Below are 6,308 nucleotides of genomic sequence, written 5' to 3'. Positions count from 1 at the left end.
TTTTGGTCGGTAATGATAACGCAAAAAAATAGCACTAGAAACTTCAACTGAATCCTAGGGTAGGACACTGATGGCATATTCAGAATAAAATCAAGCTTAAGGGCCGTACTGACAGCGATTTCCCCAGAGATGTGTGCTGAGCGGTCTAGCACAGACCGCTCAGCACACATCTCTCCCACCGCTCAGCACAGCACAATGTGCTGTACGAGGGGGGGAACACACCGGGGGCCGCTCATTTTACCCAGCGGTGAAATGAGCGACCTGCTAGATCAGGGGTGGCCCGCTGTCTCCCATCAGTGTGCAATGACACTGGCTGAGCCGCTTGTCATTGCGCCAGACGCGGCGCCGCTGAGGAAATCCCGGTCACGTCACAGGGTCTGCTGATGGGATTTCCTCTATGATGTCATGCGCTGGGCGGCACGGGGGGCAGAGCCACAGCACATACTTACCTACTCTCCCGCATCCTGCGGGAGGCTCCCGGATCACGGTACATTACCCCGCTGCCCCGGAAAGCTAATTTAAAACCCCGGATTCCCCTGCCCCGCCGCAATGCTGTCTCACCTTATTGCGCAGTGCACGGTAGCCTGGATCTTGGTTTAGAGCAGGCTTGTCCAACCCGCGGCCCGCGGGCCGCATGCGGCCCAGGTCGGCTAGTAATGCGGCCCAGTGCAATTTTTAATTTTTTAAGAAATTCTAAAGTTTCAAGTTACACTGCCGGCGCTTGCGGCCGGGGCACATCACAACGGTTCACCCGCCCCATCCATTTTTTTTTTTTGCAGAGTACGGACACCACATGTGAAGCTGAGCCGGCCCCAGCAGGCTGTCAGCACATCCTGATTGGATTGCTGCCGCTGGGACCAGCACCAGCTCACGCCCTCTCTGCTGTCAGTCACAGTGTAGCCCTCCTCCGCTGCATAGCGGCACACGTGACTGAGCAGCACGAGAGTAGAGGAGCCCAGCGGAGAAATTGGTTCTACAAGAACTCGTAAGTGAGCCAGGGGGGGGGTGTCTGAAGTCCGTGGCCGCGCCGCTGTACAGTGTCCGGGAAAAAAAAAATCGGGATCTGAAGTCCGTGGCCACGGCCCGAGCCGCTGTACAGTGTCCCGGGGGGGGGGGGAGAGGAGGTCTGAACCATTGTACAGTGTCGGGGGAGGGGAGGGTCTGGTCTGAAGTCCAGCGCCACGCCGCAATACAGTGTCCGGGGGGTTTCTTGGGCGCTGGGATGGACTTGATATCCAGCGCTGCAGCAGTAAAATGAGGCCGGCGGTGTCTAAACTCCACAGTACAGATTGGTTCGGGGGGAGGGGGTAACGAGGATGAAGTCAGGTGCCACTGCAGTACAATGTGTCCGGGAGGGGGGGGGTTTGGGGTCTGCTGTCAGTCACAGTGTAGCCCTCCTCTACTGCATAGTGGCACACGTGACAGCAGCACGGAGCTCAGCCCAGCGGGAGAAATTTGTGGTCCCTTGAAGAAGCACAGTGTGGAGGGGGGGGGGGGGGGAGGGAGAGGAGGAGAGGAAGAGGACTACAGTGTGCGTGTGGGGGGGGGGGATGCATTGGTGGCTGAGAAACAGGGTCAAACATCTCACTAACTTCATTTCCAAGTAAGTTTAATATGTTAACTATGTTTTCTATGTTTTTTTTGGATGATCAGGTATCGTTACTGTTATTTTATTTTATGTGCGGCCCAAACCAAATTTTCATCTTCTAATGTGGCCCAGGGAAGGTGAAAGGTTGGACACCCCTGGTTTAGGGTTTAAGTGCTTTTGTAAAATATCCACAATGTCAGTAAATGACTTGTTGGCTGGCTTTTCAGGTGCTATTAAACTCTTCAGCAAACTGTATTACACTGATACCCCTTTTCCACTAGTGTAGCACGGGTCGCAGCCGTGTCGCCTGACACGGCTGCGACCCGTGCTACAGCCCCCTGCAGACAGCGCTCACCAACCCGGCAATTGCCGGGTTGGTGACGCGCTAGTGACACGGCAGCGGCGGCGCTGGGATATCACATGATCTCCCAGCGCCGCCCTCCCTATGCACTGTGGACGGGACCCGTGTCGCCTCGACACGGCTCCCGTTCACACTAGACAGCTAGCCGGGTTGAACTACCCGGGTGGGATTCCCGGATCACTAGGGAAAAACACGGGTAACTGTGCGCCCCCGCGCATTTACCCGGGTTTAAAAAAGCTAGTGGAAAAGGGGTATGAGTAATGGTGCCCATACATTTATGAGATTATCGGTACTAGCCTTCGATTTCGACCACATCTGTGAGAAAAATCAAAGGATTGTATGCACATTTTAGTACCTTGAGAGCCGATGCGCGGGCACGCCGGTCGAATATCTCGTCTCAAGATATTATATGCTGCGCTTAATATTTCTTGCATCGCAGTGCGATCGCATGTGGTTTTAAGCCCACATGAGATATATTGCACTGCGATGTGTGATGGGCACCCGCATGTGATTACTATGCGATCTATCACATGATCGCATGGTAATCACTTTGGCAGTTCAAGTGCAATTTCATCGCACCTGAACTGCTGGTGCGATGCCCCGCGATGTCGCGTCGTGGGGCATCGCACAAGTGTATGGCCAGCATAAGACTGGCACCTTCTTGTCTCCTTGCACTGAATTAGCTGAACTGTATAAGTCCACTCTTTCAATATATGTAGCCCAGTCCTCTATTGGGGATCGGTATGAAATACCTCCAATCAAAATCCCGATGGTCAAAAATCCCGACAGCAATTGACCAACGGTCAAAATCCCGACAAGGTCAAAATCCCGACATGGACAAAATACCAACATTTAAAATACCGACAAGGTCAAAATACTGATATGTAAAATGCTGACATGTCAAAATTCCAACATGCGGTTTTCATTGTTTTTTTGTGTGTATGTCGACATAGGTACCATATACGTGTACTGCGTCCCCTCGCATAGCTCGCTGCGCTCGCCATGCTTCGGGCATTATATATTATATTCCGCCTCCTGGTCCACTGGGATGGTAAAGTATAAACAAGTCGGTTTCAATGAAAAAAATCATGAAAAACTCATGACGGCATTTTGACCTGTCGGCATTTTACATGTCGGTATTTTGACCTTGTCGGGATTTTAACCTTGTCAGGATTTTGACCATCGGTCAATTGCTGTCGGGATTTTGACAGTCGGGATTTTGATTGAAGGTAAAATGACTGCATCCCCTCTATAGTACCATCAAATGCAGCTATTGTGCCAATATATCCTGAAATTTTTCCTTTATACTTTGTCCTCCCTTCCTTAGAAAATGAAAGATATAACACACGTGCTCCTTTTATTCAGGTTAGGTGGTGCTGGCAGTCTGAATGAGTTGCTCCTTTTTGCACCCCACAATTGTGCTGTGTCATCCCACTGGTGCTCCACGGATCCCTGGAGCCAGTGTCAGACTGGGGAATGAAAGGCCCACCGGGGGGATGCTGTTGTAGGGGCCCATGCTTAAGGGTGTGGCCAGCCACCACAGAGGTTTGGCTAACCATTACAGAGTACATGTTCTGTGCCCCATGGTAAATATATAATAAACCATTTTCTTATGAAGTATAATGTAGCATATGTATAATGCATACAGTAATTCATGTGCACTATGATAGGGACTGGAACATGATCTCTAGAGGAGGAGGAGGGCCACAGGTAGTGGGGCCTACCGGTGGTTTCATTTGTTCCCATGTGGGCCAGTCTGACTCTGCCTGGAGCAATGCAGAAGAAGTGTTTAATCCTCGTCGCCAGTGTAAAATCTGTGACATAGATTTCAATAAGAGTTTTTTATGTAACCAGGACACAGTGAGTGTTGCATGCTTCTTTACTGGAGAACTACAGGAAACCAAAGAAAACAGAAAGAGATTCTTACGCCACCTAATACAACCACAACTAAGATCCATTGTAACCTTCCACCAGAACACATATACAGCAATGGGAACTATGGCCCTCATTCCGAGTTGTTCGCTCGCAAGCTGCTTTTAGCAGCTTTGCACACGCTAAGCCGCCGCCTACTGGGAGTGAATCTTAGCTTATCAAAATTGCGAACGAAAGATTAGCAAAATTGCGAATAGACACTTCTTAGCAGTTTCTGAGTAGCTCCACACTTACTCGGCAACTGCGATCAGTTCAGTCAGTTTCGTTCCTGGTTTGACGTCACAAACACTCCCAGCGTTCGGCCAGACACTCCTCCGTTTCTCCAGCCACTCCCGCGTATTTCCCAGAACGGTAGCGTTTTTTCGCACACACCCATAAAACGGCCAGTTTCCGCCCAGAAACACCCACTTCCTGTCAATCACATTACGATCACCATAACGATGAAAAAACCTCGTAATGTCGTGAGTTTAATACCTAACTGCATAGCAAATTTACATGGCGCAGTCGCACTGCGGACATTGCGCATGCGCATTAGCGACTAATCGCTCCGTTGCGAGAAAAATATAACGAGCGAACAACTCGGAATGACCCCCTATATACATCACAGAAACCCCATTGCATACCTCCCAACATGACCCTCTCCAGGAGGGACACAATGCTCTGCTTCTGGACTGTTCTCTTAATTTATGATTGCAGGCACCTGTGTTGAACAGGCTAATGGATAAGAAAGGTGTTTCACCACAGTGGATGGCAATCATAAATTAAGAGGGTAGTCCATTAGCAGAGCATTCTGTTCCTCCTGGAGAGGGTCATGTTGGGAGGTATGCCCATTGCAGGAGACAGAGTAAGAGCTGACATGCAATCAACGAGCTGAATCATAACCTGAGAAAAGGAAGACACCCAAGGTGGTTCCAGTACAGGTGCTGGTGGGATGGTCTGTTTGTTTGTAATATTTGAAAACAGAGACCATCCAATACAGGATCCCTCTCCTGTCTGAGGGTATAACCAGCGCTGTAGCTAGCAACAAGTCACATACAATGCCTTTGTAAGACATTGGCCCTCATTCTGAGTTGATCGCTAGCTGCTGTTGTTCGCAGCGCAGTGATCAGGCTAAAAATCTGCATTTCTGTGCATGCGTATGCACCGCAATGCGCAGGAGCGACGTACGGGTACAAAGGCTTTTGTGGTTTTGCACAGGTTCTAGCGACGTTTTCATTCGCACTGGCGGCTGCAAGAAGATTGACAGGAGAGGGGCGTTTCTGGGTGTCAACTGACCGTTTTCAGGGAGTTATTAGAAAAATGCAGGCATGCCAGGGACAATGCAGGCGTGGCTGGGTGAATGCTGGGCGGGTGTGTGACGTCAAAAGTCAACCCTCCAACGTTAGAATCAACACACACGAAGAGTAAGCCCAGGGCAGGTCTTGTTTTGCACAAAATGTTTCCTCTTATATTCTAGAGCAAGCTTGTCCAACCCGCGGCCCGCATGCGGCCCAGGTTGGCTAGTAATGCGGCCCAGTGCAATTTTTAATTTTTTAAAGAAATTCTAAAGTTTCAAGTTACACTGCCGGCGCTTGCGGCCAGGGCACATCACAACGGTGATGCCAGCGCGCTTCACCCGCCCCATCCATTTTTTTTTTTTTTTGCAGAGTACGGACACCACATGTGAAGCTGAGCCGGCCCCAGCAGGCTGTCAGCACATCCTGATTGGATTGCTGCCGCTGGGACCAGCACCAGCTCACGCCCTCTCTGCTGTCAGTCACAGTGTAGCCCTCCTCCGCTGCATAGCGGCACACGTGACTGAGCAGCACGAGAGTAGAGGAGCCCAGCGGAGAAATTGGTTCTACAAGAACTCGTAAGTGAGCCGGGGGGGGGGGGGGGGGGGGGTGTCTGAAGTCCGTGGCCGCACCGCTGTACAGTGTCCGGGTTGGGGGGGGGGAATCGGGATCTGAAGTCCGTGGCCACGGCCCGCGCCGCTGTACAGTGTCCCGGGGGGGGGGGAGAGGAGGTCTGAACCGCTGTACAGTGTCGGGGGAAGGAAGGGTCTGGTCTGAAGTCCAGCGCCACGCCCAAGAAAGTCCGGGGGGTTTCTTGGGCGCTGGGATGGACTTGATATCCAGCGCTGCAGCAGTAAAATGAGGCCGGCGGTGTCTAAACTCCACAGTACAGATTGGTTCGGGGGGAGGGGGTAACGAGGATGAAGTCAGGTGCCACTGCAGTACAATGTGTCCGGGAGGGGGGGGGTTTGGGGTCTGCTGTCAGTCACAGTGTAGCCCTCCTCTACTGCATAGTGGCACACGTGACAGCAGCACGGAGCTCAGCCCAGCGGGAGAAATTTGTGGTCCCTTGAAGAAGCACAGTGTGGAGGGGGGGGGGGGGGGGAGGGAGAGGAGGAGAGGAAGAGGACTACAGTGTGCGTGTGGGGGGGGG

The sequence above is a fragment of the Pseudophryne corroboree genome, chromosome 1 (genome assembly GCF_028390025.1).
Source record: "Pseudophryne corroboree isolate aPseCor3 chromosome 1, aPseCor3.hap2, whole genome shotgun sequence".
In the NCBI taxonomy this organism is placed as follows: domain Eukaryota; kingdom Metazoa; phylum Chordata; class Amphibia; order Anura; family Myobatrachidae; genus Pseudophryne; species Pseudophryne corroboree.
This window is presented reverse-complemented; position numbering follows the sequence as displayed.